The following is a 20,410-nucleotide window of genomic DNA, read 5'->3' as shown; positions in this document are numbered from 1 at the left end:
AAATTTGCCTACAGTGATACTGAAATTGCACATCCAGGAACAAAGAAATAATTGTAATATGAAATGATCAGTTATATGCCAGCTCCTCAGACTACCTAGGTGATGGATGATAAGTAACTGAAAGTTTGTGTTTCACTAAAATTTAGGAGTGGTTTTCCTAAAATTGAGTTAATAATCTCTTTGGACACATTTCACAATTTTTTAAACTTAAAATGTTATAACTTGTAACTGGGGGGTTCCCAGTTTTACTTGGAATAGTATATACAAAATAAACTGAAAGGAGCTTTGAAATATTAAAATTAGGTAAAGCAGTAGGTATTTGGTAATACCTAGGTTAAAATAAAGCAATTATTTGATGATTCAATCAAGTCCAAGACCCAAAGACCAAGATTGCTACATCTAAGTTTCACAAACCCTATGATACTTCTTTCAAGAAGTAGAGTTTAACTTCCCTCCCTTTGAGTGCAGGCTGGACTTAATGACTCACTTCTAATGAATAAAATAAGGCAAATGTGATGGCGTTTGACTTTGGAGATGAGGTCATAAAAGGCATGAGCCTTCCTCCTTGCCCTCTCTCTCTTGGGTCGCTCACTCGGGGCAAAGCCAGGTGATAAGTTATGAGGTCCCACAAGCAGCCCAGTGGAGAAGTCCACACAGCAAGGAACTGAGACCTCTAGTCAATAGCCGTATGAGTGAGCCATCTTGAAAGCAGAGCCTCCAGCCCAGTCAAGATTTCAGTTGACTCAGCCAAAGCCAATCCATTACAGCAACCTCAAGAGAGACTCCAAACCAGCACCACCCACATAGTGGCTCCCAGATTCCTGATCCATAGAAACTACGTGAGACAATAAATGTTTATTGTTTTAAGATACTGAATTTTGGGGTTAATTTGTTATACAACAATAGATAACTAATTCGTGTAGTTCCATCGATAGAACTCATTCATTTATGAATAGATTCACAAATTCAAATACTTATTTAATAGAGTGAGGCAAGTTATAAATAGTAAAGTGTGTCATGTGTGATAAAATCCAATGGCTCAACATGATAGTAAGTAGCAACTGAGTCTAGACTTCAGTATCTAGACTTACTTGAGGGTGGCAGAAAGTATGATAAAACTGGAGAGAGCTGATGGCCCACTTGAGGTAGAACACCTCTCACCTCCACTTATTGTTTGCCATAGGAACATTAACAGGTTGTGCCAGACATTTCATTTTTCATGAGAAGCAAGAAATCTAGGTTTGTTGTTGTTGTTGTTGTTTTTTAAATCTCAAAATTTAAAAATGTTACCAAATTATCACATTAAAAAAATACCATGCAGGCCAACATACTGCACATATAGGCTAACTGTGAAGGTTAACACTCTACAAACCAAGAAAACTAACAAGTAACAAAGACACCACCACAACAATCATCTGTGTGCTTGATTCATCCCAGTGGCACCACCTAGTTACCACCTCTGGTTCAGCATCTTTTATGCTGGTGATGTTGAATTGTAGAGTGAAAAGGATGGAGCTAAGGCAGCTAATGCCCAGTTGTACCACTGGAGGGGACTTGGTAGAGAAAAATAATAATAATCTGGGAGAGCTGGCATAATTTACAGAGGTGAGCAGGACATATGATTTCTCACTAAGCTTTTGTGGTCTTGTTTGACCAGACCTTGTATTCTGCCTGAGGTATATACAAATGAAGAGCATACGAATGTGAGGTCAACTTCTTATTTAGAGTTCAACTGTTGACAAGGAAATGTAACTTCTAAATGTAGAGCTTGCACCCTAACGGCAATGGATACTCAATTCCATTCATTCTTTCAACGTATATTCACTAGTGCCTACCATATGCCAGGCACTGCTATATATGGTGGTGAGAATCCTAACGTCATCAAATTTGCAGAAAAGCAAGGAAGACAGACACTAAGGAGGATGGAAAATGCATAGAATTATACGTAACTGTTAAGGACCAAAAAAAGAGAAAAAAAGGACAAAGCAGGGAAAAGAGATTAAAAAAGTATATAAAAAGATATAAAAAGGTAAAAAAGTATATAAAATTTTAGGTTTTAGGTTGAATGGCCCAGAAGAGTGAAGGAATGTGAACCAACAAAAACTGTTTTAGTTGTTCATTTGGTTTTCAGTTTTTGTGTTATGTTTTTAAATGCTTTGTTTTAAAAAATATTTTTAAAGTAATTTAATTATATCAAAATAAACCTTCACAGGTGATTCTGATAATTTACCAGGTTAGACATCTTTTAAGTTGACCATGGTTCAAATACAGTATTGTCTGTGATTCACCTTTTCTCTAGTGAGTCACTTGGTCAGAAGTGATTTACACATCGTGTACAATGGCTGTTTGATGAGGACTCTTAACACCGTTTACTCTGGACTGAATGTTCATGTTCCCCCAGATTCATATGTTGGAGCCCTAATGTGATGGTATTAGGAGGCGGGGCCTTTGGGAGGTAATTAGGTCATGACATTCAAGCTTCCATAAGGGATTAGTGTCCTTCTAAGAAGAGACCAGAGAGCTTGCCTCTCTGCGGTGTGAGATTACAGCAAGTAAGTGCTGACATCCTGATCTTGGACTCCAGTCTCCAGAACTGTGAGAAATAAATTTCTGTTGTTTAAGTCACTCAGTCTATGGTATTTCTGTTAGAGCAACCCAAACTAACTAAAATATGGTTCCAGTTAGCTGATATAAGCTGACTAGCCTATAAACTTTGAACATCAAATTCTTCCCCATTTTAAAGAATGACCTTGTCAATTTTCTTTTCCCAAATGTCAGAGCTAACAAATAAAATATCTATTATATCTACTACTTATTTTTCTTAGATAATTTTTCTCAGTATTTAGCAGTTCTTTTTAAATAATTTTCTTTTATAAATATATTTCTGTTTCATGATATAATAAGGTTACTCTAAAACATTTTCTTACATGATGTCCAAGAGGTTTGTGTTATAAAATAGTGTATAGTCAACTATGTTATATTTAACTATTGATTACCTCGTTTTCAGATACAGAACTTTTTTGTTTGTTTTTATTCACCTTTTCCTCATAACATTTGGCATTTTCCTGATCATTAATGTCTGCAGGAGACAGTGAGGTAATCGCAAATTAATCAAGTTGCTCTTCACTGCCTTTAAGAGGAGAAGGAGGTTAAAACTATTGACTAAAATTAGTGTTTGTGGGTTATTTACGGATTATATTTAACATACTGTTCCTTTTCACTGTCAGCATATGCAGTTTGAGAGCAGACTGCATATATTGTATCCACATTGAAGAGAAAGTTAGAAAAATCAATTCATGGAACTGAAAGAAAATACACAAATAAAGCAAATGTACTGGCAGAAATAGGCTGAATGATATTTGGAGAAAATTAAGATGGAATTTGGGAAATAGCAAGATGGTAACTTAGCTGTATTTTGTACCTTTAGGGGGAGGAAGGGAAGACCTGGGGCAAACGGACCACAGATTTAAAATAAAAATGAGGATATAGGAATTAGTCAAGCAAACTTGAAGAAATCTGCATGTCTGTATGGCAATTGTGGGTTTAGTGGTCAGCATCTTATTCAATCATAGGTGACCTTCATACAGTCCATTAAAACGTGTCATGTAGTAATTTGTCAAGTTTTACTAGGGCAAGAGTTTCAGTCCTGGGCACTACAAGGGGTATGGGTTTGAATTTAAACCTCCACCCCACACTCACACCTAATGAGCTTTTTTTTCATTAGCTCATATATTACTCCATTGTATATACAGTATTCCCACTGAGATTCAAGTATACATCTACTCTTTTTGTTTCATTTTGTGGTAAATATGATCTTTGGAAATTGTTCTTACCATGGTATTTGTAAATGGGAATTCTGAAGTTAACATGGCAGGTTCTTCTTGAATGTCAAGGGATATATATATTAGTAGCCTTCTTTATGTGATTAAATCACAGACTTTTATAATTAAATGTAACCTTAGAGATCTTTAAAGTTATTTTGTCAGTTGAGGAAGTGTACTTTAGATTCCTGTTCCTACTATTCGCTAACCAGCTGTGGCTATGGGACAACTACTGAACTCTATGCCTTAATTTTCTACTCTGCAAAAACATGAGCTTTGACCATATGATCTACAAAGTTTTCAAAACTTGTATGATTTTGTCACTAATGGGTTGATCCAGAGTGCAGGAAATTGTTTAAAATAAACTATTATTTAAGTTGAAGTAATATAGGAGAAGCAATAAAGACTGGCTAAAAATAAAATTTATGTGTGAAGTTATGTTAATCAGAGTTCATACTAATCTGTTTTAGAACTTGGGCAAAGTTATTGTTTTGACTTTTAGTTGAGAATTTGGTGGATGTTTACAACATAGGATTGTTTAAATTAATTGTTTTAGAATAGGTTTGTACTTTTTATAAATATCTAAGTAACTAACTTCAACACTCATCTGATCTTAGAATCACTTGCAAAAATTGGCAAACTTCTCTTTAAAATAAAAGGAGCTTTGAATCACAGGTAAAGGCAAAAAAAAAAAAAAAAAAAAAAAAACCCTACACATTTTCTATGAATACCTAAGCCCTCTCAGTTGACTTTTTCTGTGTTATCAATCACAGTTTAAATATATTATACTATTGATCTGTTTCAAGTAGCAATTTGCCAGAATAGGCTTAATATGTAAATATTAGAAGGATATTGAACTTTGGCTCCAGTTAGGATCGATCAAGGAGGAGAAAAAGGCATATTCTATGTGCATTTTCAGTCTCTTATCAAAAACAAACTCAGCCCTGTAACAAGTAAAAAGTTGTCTTCTCCTGATTTGGTTATGAACACTTTTATTCTAAATCAGTGTTAACAAAATAATCATTTCCCTTTAGGGAGCCCTTGAAAGGCTTTACCAAATGTACCCCTTAAGGACATTTGTTCATACTTTTCATAGGTTCACTTCACAAAACTGAAGTCATCATAATAGGTGCTGTGAACATTCTCAGCACATGGATAGTTTGCCATGGGAAACCAAGGCTGTCAGATTAAAATGCTTCCAGAACTGTCTGAATATCAGAGAAGGTCATATTTATTTGCTTGAGAATGAATACAGTGTTAATATTGTCGGGGATTAAATGTTTTGAGTGTTCCCGCTGGAGTTTCTACAGCAAAGCACAATCATCTAATCTCTTTGCTGACCGAAAAAAACTCTAAGCTTAATGGCAAAAAAATTAGTCTTTACCTACACTAACACTTAAGCTCGCTCCACTAATTTCTCAATGCTATGCTTTTATCATTTGTATCTGTATTCTTTCAGCAAATTATTGGGTGCAATGACATTCAGAATTTATTAAAACGTATCTAGCACTCAATTTGCATACTTGTATATTTCCTCAAATAATATACTTTATAAATAATAATAGAAATATGAAAAGTGTGTATACAATAAACAACCCAGTAAAATTGGCATGCAGAAATCATCAAAAACCTTTTTTTTCTACTTTACTTCCTAAGATAAATTATTATGGCAAGTTGTCATGACATCTATGAAACATTATAAATGATAGCAAGTGACAGGCTGTAAGTCTGGTGCATTTAGTCTTGCTAAGATCCTTAGACCGAGCACTTGCAGATTCACACTGAAATCTAGTCTGAAAGGATTCTATATGTTATACTCTTATTAAAAGGTGGCGAGTCTGATAACTTGAAAGTTCTTGACTTCAATAGCCCACCTTAAGAAGTCATTTCCTCTGTTTTGTACAAGGCAAGTCCACTTTACATGTTGTCAAGTGCAGGTTTTTTTGTTTTGTTTTGTTTTTAATCACAGCTTACTGAATATTTTTCTGCCTCTGAATGTGCAAAGAAGCTGAAACTTAGTTTCAAAGGAGTTCTGACTTCTTATGAGACTCTTCCCTCCCTTCCTTCCTTTTCTTTCCTTTAATCTTCCCTCCCTTTGGCTGTTCCTTGGATTGCCAGTTTTCTTTTTATATCTGATAGCTTTGCCCCTTTATTTGTTTTGTTGTTTATTTGTTTTCCTTTCACAGTCTAGTTAGATACTAACATTTTATTTGGGCTACTAAAACCACTTCTTCCTACTTTTCATATCTCCGATCCCCAAACTATTAAGACCTGCAAGGTTCAGACCTCCTGTGGCACCTGCCTAGCCCCTCCTTAGCCCTAATATTTCAGAGGCTGGAATAAGCACTCACAACTTACTCTGAAATGCTCATTTTTTCCTCTCCTTTTCATTCACCAGAAGTTGTTTGTCACAATATTATTAGTTTTACCTTATAGATAAATGAAACTTAAGGTCAATAAGTTTTGTTAAAACCCAAAGCATGATTTGTCCCACCTTATAGATAAAGAAATAGGGTCAGTAAGATTTGTGAAAACACTGTCCTCTGAGACTCAAGCTCAGAGATCCTGATTCAAGTTAAATGTGGTTTCCATTACCAGGAAGAGCCTTCCCTATCATAACTATACTTTTCATTTGATCCTCCTCTACCCCTCAGCTGCAATACATCCAGGCAAACTGTTCCCCTGTATCTGATCATGTCCTACTTATTTCCATTTGTCTTGCCATTCCTTGTTCTTTGACTGCCTTCCATATTTATCAGCCACCCTAATGGGTGAAATATCATCTTTCAAGGCCTACTTCAACTATACCTCAGTGATTTGAAATGTTTCCCTTCTCTGAACCCCTTTGTATTTTTCTAATGTAGTGGAATATTCTTTGTCTTTTCTAATGAGTGAAAATGTCTCACTTTTCCGTAACTTGGGACTGCATTTTATTCATATGTGCATCATTCATGATACACAGCAAGATGCTTTGCACTGAGTACATTTCATTATGTAACAGTAGAATGTATGAATAAGTAAAACAATGACCATCTACACACCAAACCTCTACCACAGCAATCAAAATATATTTTCAATCAGAGCAGGCAAATGCTTATGTAGAATGATCACAACCATAAATATACTGTACAATTTAAATATATATAGAAATAAATATTAAAGGAAAATACTTTGAAATATAAGGATTTGAATTGTATAGGGAAGAAAATGAATAACATGATCAAGTGTATAAAACAATCATTTCCAACATGTATTCTACATACATGTGTATATAGAAATGCAAGAAAAGCAGAGCCGTATTGAATAATGTTTGTTCTCAAAGGAACTAAACAGCTTCATGGAAGAAGATTAAGAAGAAGAAGGAAAAAAAAAAAGAATACCCTGAAACACGCACAAGTGAAAGAGTTCCAAAACAAAACAAAAACTTTGATGTTTGGAATGTTTTAGTCTCTTAAAGGTAGTCTATCACAGTTGGGCCTAACAGCATTATTCTCTTTAATGATAATAATTGATAGTCTAAATAAATAAAGCATTCTAGTATTTAATTTACAAATCTTAACTCATGTAATTCTCACAGTCCCCTGAGTAAGCTCTGCTTACTCCAGAGCTCCCAGCCAAGGTTCAGCCAGCCTAAATTAATCTCTCAGAGTTACCTGGTTAATAAATAGTATAGCAAGCTTTCAAATCCATGATTCTTAGTCTTTAAAGCTTGAGTTTCTTCCAGGAATGTGTCTTGTAGCTATAGTTAACACTAAGATGTATGTGCACTGAGATGTATACAAGAATATACTTTGAAGTGTTACTTGTAATTAGAAAAGGCTGGGGAAAAAACTTACATGTGTATTATAAAGGACTAGCCAAGTGAATCATGAAATGTTCATGTAGAGTGAAATATTATGCAGCTATTAAAAATTAGGTAAATCTATATATTGATTTGAACCATTCTCTAGAATATATTTTTAATTGAAAATAGGTTCAAAAAGCCCATACAGAATGCTCCAATTTTTATCATATGTATGCATTTCTTTTAAAAAATATATATTTTTAATAATGTGCTTTTATCCATTATGCTGCACTGTTTATCTCAATAACTATTGTTTAGAGAGTGTCTACTCTCCAAATTTACACGTTAGTACTAATAGACACAGTTACCATGCAAAGGAGATATTGAAACTGCAGTGTTGCCTCTGAAAACATTGTGAGTGGTTCAAGGTCAAAGCTGGGGCTCTAACATAATTCTGTCTACCTCCAGAGTTAGATTTCTTCTCACTATGCCAGTGATTCTCAAACCCAGGGTGATTTTGTCTACCAGGGAATATTTGTCAATGTCTGAAAACATCACAGCTGCTGGGAAGAAGGGGTTGCTACTAGCATTCTAGTGGGTAAAAAACAGGAATACTGGTAGACATCCTACAAGGCACAGTAGGGTCTCCCATACGAAGAACTGTTTGGCCCAAAATGTCAATAGTGCCAAGCTTGAGAAACCCGCTCATACCAAAAAGATTCCTTCTTATCCTCAGAGACCAATCACCTGTATGAAGCCTGATATTGTGACTGTTGGCCTATCATCACAAATTTTGGTTAAAATAGAAAGCCTTAAAAATATATAAATAAAAACAAATACCTGGTGTTTATAAAAGCTGCTGGTATCAAATTGTCTTGGAAAGATAGGGTGGCAGAGAAGAGAGTGGCGGTACACTTCTTTTATGTTTATTTTCTTTCTTTTAAATGTAGCTTAATGAAAAAGAGTCAGGATTTGCTTCTCTTATGTTTCTATTTATACTTGTATATTGTATCATAATAGAAAGAGCATACTTATCTGTCACAGTTTTGATTCATTCACCCATTCAACAATTTATCAAGTGACTATTTTGAGCCAGGCAGTATTTAGGTGCTAGGTAAACAGCAGGGCGTAAAGCAGGTAACAATTCCATTACTATAAGGGGCCGGTATTCCCAGTGTAGGAAAAGAGTGTACAGTTGACCCTTGAACAACACGGATTTGAACTATGTGGATCCACTTATACAGGGATTTTTTTCAATAATAAATACTACGGTACTACACAATCTGCAGTTGGTTGAACCCTTGGTTGCAGAATTGCAGGTAAGGAGGAACCACATAGTCGGAGGGCTGACTATAAGTTATACCCAGATTTTCAACTTCCATGAGGGCCTGTGCCCCTAACCCCCAAGTTTTCCAAGGGTCAGTTGTAAAAGCAAATAAACGAGTGAAATAAAATTTGTCAGGTGGTGAAAGACACTAATGGAGAAAATTCAACCAGGGCATAAGAATAGGGAGTGCTGACTTGGGTTGGGAGAGAGGAACCAGAAAAATTATAATTTTAAGTAGTGAGGTCATGGCAGTTTTCACTGGGAAATGGTAAGTGAGCAAGAATCTGCAGGAAGTGAAGGAGTGAGTTATTCAGGTATCTGGGGGGAAGAACATTTAAGGAAGAGAGAGAAAACAGGAAATGCAAATTTACTAATGGACCATATTTTCAAATACTTTTTGCTTTTAGAAGAGTTTTTTTGTTTCTGTTTTGTTTGCTTTTTGTTTTTTTAATGCTCTAGGCATCCAACTTACTTTCCTCCTCCATGGAGCTTTTGCTATGTTTAAAAAATACCTGATGTGTACATGTAATTTTACTGCTGTCATTGAACTAATCTACTAAAATAGTATATACAGTTAATTTACGCATATAATATGAGCTAAAAGTAGTCATCTACAATAACTTTACTTCTCTAAAGGAAAGCTTTTAGTTTTTGTGTGTATGAAATTGTTAATGATGTTGAAATTAGTTCTGCCCCATGTGTTTTTCTTTATTTCCAATTTATTTTATACAAAGTTGCTATTAATGATTATGCATTTTAATAAGAAAGAAATTTCTAGTAAATATGATTATTCAAGCTGTTATGGTGTATGTTTATAGAAATAATAAACCATAAATCAGTCATATGAAGAAATTAATTATAGTTATTTAGAACAAACTTAACTTGGTAGAACTTCTAGTTTGTTGCTTTAATTTCAAATGTTCTAAAATTAAAAGCTTGAATGATTTATATGTTTATGAAATTGTATTATGCCAGTTAAAATTATCTAGATTTAGGAAAATTATTAACATGTTCTTTAAAAAAAGATTGACTTTTTTTGAGAGAATGATCTCTAGACACCAGAGTATACATTTGTAAAATATTACTCAGTAGAAAGCATTCATGAAACATGGTCTATAATGCTTGAGAATGGTTCTTTTAATGAAGAGTCTTTAAAACATATCAGAAAAAATAATGCCAGTTTCTATCACGAGGATTGAAAAAAATGTTAATTCTCTTAGGTATATGAATGATCACCAGTGCAATTATATTAGATATTTATATAATTATTATTGTCAAGTTTATACCTGAATTATGTAAGCAAGTTCTACTTAAGAAAATACAAGTGATGAAAAGCTGGACAAATAACATATCATTTAAAAAGATTCAAACGATACCTTATTTACTTAAAAATCGTGTTACAACCGCTTTTCAGCAAAAGATTCAGTGATTTAATTATTACACTTATATTGCATTTCCCTCTGTAATTTGATATATACAAACCAGTTTATTTTAAATGCACTATAATTATGCTGTATATCTTAAGTGATTCTGCTTTCAAATCATACTTTTTAAAGAGGGGTAATTTACTTTTTAGTGTACACTGCACAATGTCACTTAGTTCAAAGAACTTCAAATACAACCACCTAAATTTTCTAAGCCGTCAGTCTTCTAATTGCTATAATACTATTCATTAAAGTAACAGTAATATATGAAATATATCCAGGCAATTTTCCCAGTACTAAGTATAGGACATAGTTGTCTTCTCTAAGTACTCAAGCCACCATTAATGAAAACTAATAGCCCATCAAACTTTACATTAAATTAAAGTGAGAAATCTCCAAAGGACTATATATGATTCTATTCCAGCAATTTTTGTCACCTTAAATTGCTGTGTTCCAATATGTTACACTTCTTAATGCTAATTACCTTACAGAATGGATAAATACTACAATTGCAAAGTACATCAAGTACTATTTTTTTAACCAGATTATAATTAGTGATCAGAGAATGGTCTCATTAACATAAATGGAATAATTAAATCATCTCAGCTTTACCATACTTAAAAGCATTAAATAGTGATCGTTTCTCTTTTGTAAACTACTAAAGGTTAACTTTTCTGGAGTCACTTTCAGGAAAAAAATTACATTATTCATGTATGGCATTAAAACAAGAATAAATTTGAAAATGTATAATTTTTTGAGTAGAGATACAATTATTTTATATTGCCCCATGTCTCCCCTTTCATTTAAAAAGAAGAAGTAGTAAATGTTTACATTGGGAAAAGATGTAGTATGCTTTAGATTTATGATAGAATTTTGAGTTAATATAATTCAACAACATTTTAATTAGAGCTAGAAAATTAATCAAGAGAGTCAAAGAGGTCATTCCAGAAGTCTGACCATATACTGTAGGCATTATCTCATGTTGGAATATAACAAATAGCTTGGAATCATATCATGATCTGGTGAGTATTATTCATTTCAACTGAGTTAAACAATCAGACCTGAGTCCTTTTACTACAGTAGTCCTGCTTATTCTTGGGGGATACATTCCAAGACCCCCAGTAGATGTCTGAAACTGAGGATGATACCAAATTCTATAGACTGTTTTTTTTCCCTATACATACATACCTATGATAAAGTTTAATTTATAAATTAGGCATAGAAGGAGATTAACAATAATAACTAATCATAAAATAGAACAATTATAAAAATATGTTGTAAAGTTATGTGAATGTGGTCTCTCTCTCTTCTCTCTCAAAATATTGTTCTGTAATCACCTTTCTTCTGGTGATGATGTAAGATGATAAAATGACTATGTGATGAGGTGAGGTGGGGTGAATGGCACAGGTAGTGTGAGATAGCATCAGGCTACTACTACTTCTGACTATCCAGCACAAGGAGAATCATTTGCTTTGGGTGATCCTGGATCACTGAGTGATGACTACATAGATGGTTGGATGTCAGGAACAGATTATGTTGATGGTTGGGGACCCCAGCCTGGACGGAGCAGGACTGCACAAGATTTTGGCATGCTGCTCAGACCAGTGTGCAATTTAAAACTTATGAATTATTTCTTGAATTTTCCATTTAATATTTTCAGATCTTGGTTGACCTTGGTTAACTGAAACCATGGAAATTGAAACCTCAGATAAGGGGGAATTACTGGATTTGGCAGTTTTGTTCAACCCAAATTAGACTTGGATAGATGGCATCTGATCACAGAGGATTGGGGGGGGGGGGGCTCATATATACCTAGATTTAGGTAAATTTTAAAAAATAATAATAATAATTTGTACTTGAGCATCAATATCAAATTTCTGTTTTTTCTCTTTTCATAATCAGTATCAGCACAAAGTTGAAATAAATGTCTGCATCAATTTAATTCTAATTAATAAGGTTCCATATTTAAACTATAACCATTGAAGGAATATCTTCAGTAGTACGGGAAAAAGTGACCATAAATTATGTGCACCTTTAAAAAATCGTATGCTTTTAGGTTTTTAAATTGTGGGTATAATCGTTCTATATATGTAGATTTGGATGTATCAAAGATGGACAGTATGCAAAAGGCCAGTGATGAGATTATTCTGTGCTGAATTGACTAATAATGAGATTATGTGTGGTAGGAAAAAAGATTCTGTTATTTTAGAGATTAAGAGCTTTGCAGGAGGACTCTGTAGTTACTGGAATAGTGAGACATGAATAATACTTGTGACATTTTAAGGACTGCTAAGATTTCAATTTGGAAGAACATTTTTTGTTTTTTTAAAAAATGGATCTGACCTCATCATCTGTAATATTGCCTTTAATGGAGGCAAAATTTTATCGAGACTTCTTAAGTTAGAATACTTCTTATATTTCCATTGGATGGACAATAGATTACATAAAAGCTGCATAGTTATAGAACATAGCCATAATATATACTATCAGGAAAATTTCAAAATTATTTAACCATATTCTACTATTTGAAAATTTATCTGGACAGCCCCCTTGAAACATGTTTTTCTTTTTTTGAAATAGCCAATATACCTCCAAATCATTTCCATGCAAATTAAACCAAAGCATTCATGTATTTTTTTCTCTCATGATATTTTGCCATCCATATTTTTCAGAGGGAATTCTGGTTGTGAGAAATCTAATCAAAGTTGGAAAATACTTGGTGTAGAATAACAAAAATCCCATCTCCAGATCATCTTACCATTCCTTCTTCTTAAAAAATCTTGTATCAATAAGGTTACCATTTTGTTTTAAATCCCCAATATAATCAGAACTGTATGCATTTGCAAATTCAGAGTTGCATTCTTTATTCAAGAACATTATATTGTGACTTATTTCTAGTATACCAAGTCCTTATCTCATGGATTTCCAGGTATGAAAATGAGGGCACAATTAAGGGATCACATAGGGATGCTCATTCTGAGTTTCTTTATAAAAAGCACATGCATTTTTGTTTTATGATTCACATTTAAAGTATGACATTTGTGATTTAATATATTACAAAATAAAGGATTATAGGATGATGCTCACTTTACAAATCACAATTTTTAAAAATTTTCTGATTCAAGAGTATGCTCCAGCTGGCAGCTATCCTGTCCAATTCAATTGAAAGCATTGAGTTGAAATGACATAATATTTTGGTAACATTATTTAAATGGGCAACATTTCCTCCTGAAATCTGCTATAACATGGAGGTTTTATATGTTTTTATTTTCTAGTGAATAGATATATTAAATTATTTGGGAAAGACAGGAACATGGCAAATGGGAGCACCAAAGATCATTTATTTGTGACAGTATTTATTTTTTAACCTTTTCTCAGTAATATATTTATATTTATACTCACATATTTCTAGTCTGTAAATTTTACAGTATTATTTGGTAGTGTCAAGAGTTGGGTAGTAACTACAATGACTTTCATATTTTAATAATAAGGACAGAGTAATAAATTATCCAGGATAGAATAAACATTTGAAGCAATTTTTAAAATATTGGAACCTTCTAATATACAGTGTGCTCAAACCAGAATAAAATGCTAATTCATTGATTGTCATATGATATTAAAAGAAAACATTGCTCAAGAAGCACACTGTAAAAATGATTTTAATTAATTGAAATCAAAATTTAATATTAATGCTAATTAGTAAGTGATTTTAGAAATGGACAGAATAGAATTATTTAAAGATATCAGTAATTTTTGTTGTCGAACTCTGGTTTAAAACTTTATCTAGAAAAGTTAAAATTTATGACATTTAAAAAAATTATATATAAACTTCCTTTCAATTTTAATTTGTCATAAACATTGATTTCTAGGTCAATAAACATTTCTACAATATCATTTTAATGTTTATACACTTTATACAATGTTTATATACTATATAATTATATATTTAAATACTTACCTATATATAAATATTTAATTTTTAGGTTTTTTTGGAAATTACAAATATTGTGATGACTATCCATATAACTAATTATTTGCAGAGTTTAGGGTACAGTGTTAGATGTCGCATTTCTGAGTCAAATGGTTTACACGTTTTTTAAGGCTCTACCATTAATCATCATTTGCACTCATAGGCACTCTGTCAGTTAATGAAAGCAGTACTATTTTTCCCAGCCCCTGCTCCCACATTTGCAATATCTGGTTAGACACCTAGTTTTCTTTATTTCATTCAGAGTTGCATGGTTCTCAGACCCTTCTACATCATGATTTTCATCTTCTAAGCCCATTTCCTATTTTTCAAAGTCTTCACAAAACTGAAAACCAAGAACTGAACATAATAATAAGGATATATTTAGGACAAGGTCTACTGAAATTAATACTTCCTGGGCACTGTTCTCTACAGAATTTGGTTACCAGGAACAAAGACTTTCATTCTGGCTATCTCAAGTAGGGAGAAAATGTTTATTATAAAAATACATGTGACTCCAAAATGAAACAGAAATTTTAACAAAATCCTATATTAGAAGCCATAGAATGCCTGTCATACAGACAGACCGGGAAGGTCAATCTGATACAAGGCAATTCTAGGGACTTCAGCAGAGAAGTTAATGGATAGTTGGTTCTAACTGACTCATGGTCAACTATGGCCCCTTCAACCCCATCTCAAAATGAGTAGAAGTTATAAGGGGGAATAAAAATGTATATATATGTGTGTGTATATATCTATGTGTATATGTGTGTGTGTGTGTGTGTATATATATATATACATATATGTATATATATATACATATATGTGTGTGTGTGTGTATATATATATATATATATATATATATATGAAGAGAGAGAGAGAGCTGTAGACATAGAGCTTGGGTGAATAAAAGTAAGTGCGTGAGAGATCCCAGAGATTGCTATTCTGTCAGAACAAAATAGCACCGTATTTTTTAAAATTTCACATTAATGTGATTCCAAGTCCCAACCTGCTCAGAATATCAGGAGGTTCAATCTTTTAGTAAGATTACCTACCTTAAAATTTGCCCAACATGATTAGACTTGCTTATTTTGATTTTATTTATTTAAAAGTTTTGAACATATGAGTTTAATTACCTGCTAGACCATCCAGATGGAAATATGTGATAAAAGGATGGAAGCAAGGGTCATAAACTTAGAAGAGATGCAGGTATTTTTAGACCAGTTTAAGATTAGACATTCACTGACTGGATTATTTTTAACATTTATAATAGAACTCTTTTACCAAAATAAAATAATGTATTAAAAGTTACATCCAGAGTCCCTCCCATCAGGAAACTTGCACAAGCCTCTTAGAGAGCCTCATCCACCAGAGGGCAGACAGCAGAAGCAAGAAGAACTACAATCCTGCAGCCTGTGGAACAAAAAACACATTCACAGAAAGATAGACAAGATGAAAAGGCAGAGGGCTATGTACCAGATGAAGGAACAAGATAAAACCCCAGAAAAACAACTAAATGAAGTGGAGATAGGCAACCTTCCAGAAAAAGAATTCAGAATAATGATAGTGAAGATGATCCAGGACCTCAGAAAAAGAATGGAGGCAAAGTTCGAGAAGATGCGAGAAATGTTTAACAAAGACCTGGAAGAATTAAAGAACAAACAAACAGAGATGAACAATACAATAACTGAAATGAAAACTACACTAGAAGGAATCAATAGCAGAATGACTGAGGCAGAAGAACGGATAAGTGACCTGGAAGACAGAATGGTGGAGTTTACTGCCATGGAACAGACTAAAGAAAAACGAATGAAAAGAAATGAAGACAGCCTAAGAGACCTCTGGGACAACATTAAATGCAACAACATTCGCATTATAGGGGTCCCAGAAGGAGAAGAGAGAGAGAAAGGACCAGAGAAAATATTTGAAGAGATTATAGTCGAAAACTTCCCTAACATGGCAAAGGAAATAGCCACCCAAGTCCAGGAAGCTCAGCAAGTCCCATACAGGATAAACCCAAGGAGAAACACGCCTAGACACATAGTAATCAAATTGGCAAAAATTAAAGACAAAGAAAAATTATTGAGAGCAGCAAGGGAAAAACGACAAATAACATACAAGGGAACTCCCATAAACTTAACAGCTGATTTCTCAGCAGAAACTCTACAAGCCAGAAGGGAGTGGCATGATATACTTAAAGTGATGAAAGGGAAGAACCTACTACCATTATTACTCTACCCAGCAAGGATCTCATTCAGATTTGATGGAGAAATCAAAAGCTTTACAGACAAGCAAAAGCTAAGAGAATTCAGCACCACCAAACCAGCTCTACAACAAATGCTAAATGAACTTCCCTAAGTGGGAAACACAGAAGAAGAAAAGGACCTACAAAAACAAACCCAAAACAATTAAGAAAATGGTCACAGGAACATACACATCGATAATTACCTTAAACGTGAATGGATTAAATGCTCCAACCAAAAGACACAGGCTTTCTGAATGGATAAAAAAACAAGACCCATCTGTATGCTGTCTACAAGAGACCCACTTCAGACCTAGGGACACATACAGACTGAAAGTGAGGGGATGGAAAAAGATAGTCCATGCAAATGGAAATCAAAAGAAAGCCGGAGTAGCAATACTCATATCAGATAAAATAGACTTTAAAATAAAGAATGTTATAAGAGACAAGGAAGGACACTACATAATGATCAAGGGATCAATCCAAGAAGAAGATATAACAATTATAAATATATATGCACCCAACATAGGAGCACCTCAATACACAAGGCAAGTGCTAACAGCTATAAAAGAGGAAATCGACAGTAACACAATAATAGTGGGGGACTTTAACACCTCACTTACACCAATGGACAGAATATCCAAAATTAAAATAAATAAGGAAACAGAAGCTTTAAATGACACAATAGACCAGATAGATTTAATTCATATTTATAGGACATTCCATCCAAAAACAGCAGATTACACTTTCTTCTCAAGTGTGCATGGAACATTCTCCAGGATAGATCACATCTTGGGTCACAAATCAAGCCTCAGTAAATTTAAGAAAATTGAAATCATATCAAGCATCTTTTCTGACCACAACGCTATGAGATCAGAAATGAATTACAGGGAATAAAATGTAAAAAACACAAACACATGGAGGCTAAACAATACGTTACTAAATAACCAAGAGATCACTGAAGAAATCAAAGAGGAAATCAAAAAATACCTAAAAGTTACATCCAAAATTGTACAAATTTTTTTAAACATGATTAAAATTTTTTTAACTGTCAAGTGTTTTGAAAAATTTATTCAAAGTACTAAATTTTCATTTTAGATCTTAGTTTATGTTTATATAACAGAATGCCCTCAATTGATCCAGGTTCACCATAATATCTTTCTCTAAGCCCTTAATGGTTTATATCTTCCCTTTAAAATGTATAAGTATCTTTTAATTAAGTTGTCATTTACAAAGATATTCTGGAAAAAACTTATTAATTAAACACCTATAAGTTCTTCATCATTTCTGTTATAGTGTAGCAATTTCTCATCTAACCCATAGTGGTCTATCAACTGAGTAAACCTTGATTTCTTAGACACACCTGACTGCAACTCAGAGCAACAGCTGGCTGCAGCTTCTCCACCTCTTTGTTAACAACTGTGTCTGAGACAGACCTTTCTTTGATCTATACATTTTAACTAGTTTTAGCCTCTGAAGAAAGTCTCCTTTCTCTTGAACCTGCTTCACCAATTTTGTTTTTTCTTCATTCAGTCTTTTTTTTTGGAAGATTCTCATTCAGAAAAATCAGTTTGAAGATCACTGCATGACCCAGTATCAAGTGTTTCAGATCCACATGCATTGATGTTCTTGATGGTATTTTTCAAACACATACTTCATGTTCACTGTCTATGTGTTTAGATTTTTTTTGAAATTCCAAGCTGTTTCCTTGTGTTGAAGGTGCTGGATTCTCTGAAAAGTTCTAACCGTTCTCTTCATTCTCTACTTTAAGATATTTTACCACACTGTACAAGAAATTAAATGAAGATCTTGTTTTGCTTAATCATTTTCTCTACGTGTTACACTCATAGGTTGTTTTCTTGTACTGGTTATGTGGGGTGATGGTGGAGGCACAGGCCTGTGGAGTGCTAGGTAAAATCACGGCTGAGTTTCCTAGACTTCCCATCTTAAAAATGAAATCTTGGTTTACCTGGAGGAAAGGGAACTCTACTCAGCTCCAGCACTGATCCTCAGATTCCAGTTCCCAGACATCACCTGCTTCCCGTCTCCCTCAGCCATCCCCAGAGAGTGCAGAAAACACAAGCAGCTGCAGCTCTCTGCTTACTTTGATTTTAAATGGATCTTCCTATTGTTTGCAATCTCTAAAAGGAACCCAGGGCTACTTCCTGAGGAAGATCTTAATTGCCGACCTTTAGATACTCCCTCTTCTAGCCATGCCTCACTACTTAGTAGAGAGCTGGCACCCAACCTTAGAAATGTCCCCATTTACCACGACTGCCATGGAAGGAGCAGTACCAGGTCACTACTTGCTGCCTTAACCAGGTTCACTGATGAAACTCAGCATCAGAAATTTGAGACACCGTTGCTACTTAAAGAAAAAGATCTGTTTTCCAGTGTCCCACGTATTCAGGGATATCAAAACAGAAGAAAAAAAAAAAGAAAAAAGAAAAATCCATGAAACTGCTCAAGTTCCAGGTGATGATAATGCTAGGTGGTCAGTTTTTCAATTTATCTCTTTCTCTCTCTCATTCATACACAGCCCTTTTGCCCAAAGCGTATCCTAAGCATCAGAGTGATTGAATTGGGGGTATTTCTAGTATCAGCCCCAATTATTTCTAGAACTAGAATTTCTATTAGAATAGGGAGCATTTATTAATCATTATATATTTAGATTATGCCTTTTCAAGGAGCTAGAGACACAGGGGTGAGAAAAGTAGCTCAAATCCCTATCTTCATGAACTTGCATTTAGCTGGAGTAGATAGTAAATGCATAAAAATTTATGAAAATGTCAGATGGGGAAGAGCAGTGTGAAATAAAAGAGAGAAGAGTTTCCATAAAGTCCTTGCCAAGGAGGTGCTATTTGAGCTTACACTTGAATGGCATGCAAGATCTAGCCTTGTGAAGATGTCTTAGGAAGAGCTTTCTGGGCAGAGAAAATAGCAAGTAAAAACCCCTTAAGGCCAGAAAATGCTTGGCAGTTTCTGGCTAATGTGGCTGGAGTAGCAGGAGCTTCATGCCACAGGAGAGGAGGGCCAAGGGCGACGAGATTCTGTTTTAAAATGATTACTCAATGCTGTGTGAAGACTGTACTATGGGAGAGGAAAAGGATGGATGCTGGTGAACTTTAGGAGGCTGGTATAAGAGTTCAGGTGAGAGTTTGTGACAGCTTGGACTAGTGTGGTAGCAGTGGAAGTGGAAGCAGTGGAGGTCTTAGAAATAATTTGGAAGTAGGTAATTGGAATATATTTTAGAGGTAAGGTTCAGATCTGCTTTAATTTAGGGTGAGTTTTCTCTCAGTGGCTCCTATTGTACTTCTCCTATTGTGCTCCTAAGGTCAGCCTGGACCTTCAAAATGTCTCAGGCTCTTTTAAATAACTTTCCCAGTGCTCTGTTCTGCTCCTAATAAGTTAGCAGATATATGCCAGTGTATTAGTCAGCGAGGGCTGCCATAACAAAATACTACAGACCGGGTGGCTTAAACAATAGAAATTTATCTTCTCACAGTTGTGGAGCCTGGAAGTCCGAGATCAAGGTGTCAGCAGGTTTGGTTTCTCCCCAGGCCTCCTTGGCTTGCAGATGACCACCTTCTCACTGTGTCCTCATGTGGTCTTTCCTCTGTGCTCACATCCCTGGTATAGTGTCTTCTTATAATGACACCAGTTCTATTGGATTAGGGTCCCACCCTTATGACCTACTGTAACCTTAGTTACCTCTCTAAGACCCTATTCCAAATGTAGTCTACACTGGAGGTTAGGATTTCAAAGTATGGATTTGGTGGTGGGGGGGGGGGTGATGGTGGAACACAACTCAGTCCAAAACAGAGAAGGTCATTATTTAACTTAAC

At 34.4% G+C, this 20,410-nt stretch overlaps 1 protein-coding gene and 1 pseudogene across 1 annotated transcript in view; one reads left to right on the top strand and one right to left on the bottom strand.

Moving 5' to 3' along the window:
• The window catches only part of LRP1B (LDL receptor related protein 1B), a gene marked incomplete at its 5' end in the record, with an annotated part of 1,521,642 nt that overhangs the window by 938,361 nt on the left and 562,871 nt on the right, over positions 1 to 20,410 (top strand). The gene's annotated exons all lie outside the window — the stretch shown is intronic.
• Positions 17,825 to 18,537, bottom strand: LOC133097681 (swi5-dependent recombination DNA repair protein 1 homolog; annotated as a pseudogene).

Source organism: Eubalaena glacialis, chromosome 1 (genome assembly GCF_028564815.1).
Source record: "Eubalaena glacialis isolate mEubGla1 chromosome 1, mEubGla1.1.hap2.+ XY, whole genome shotgun sequence".
In the NCBI taxonomy this organism is placed as follows: Eukaryota; Metazoa; Chordata; class Mammalia; order Artiodactyla; family Balaenidae; genus Eubalaena; species Eubalaena glacialis.
Note: the sequence above shows the minus strand (reverse complement) of the source record. Positions and strands in the feature narration are given on the sequence as shown.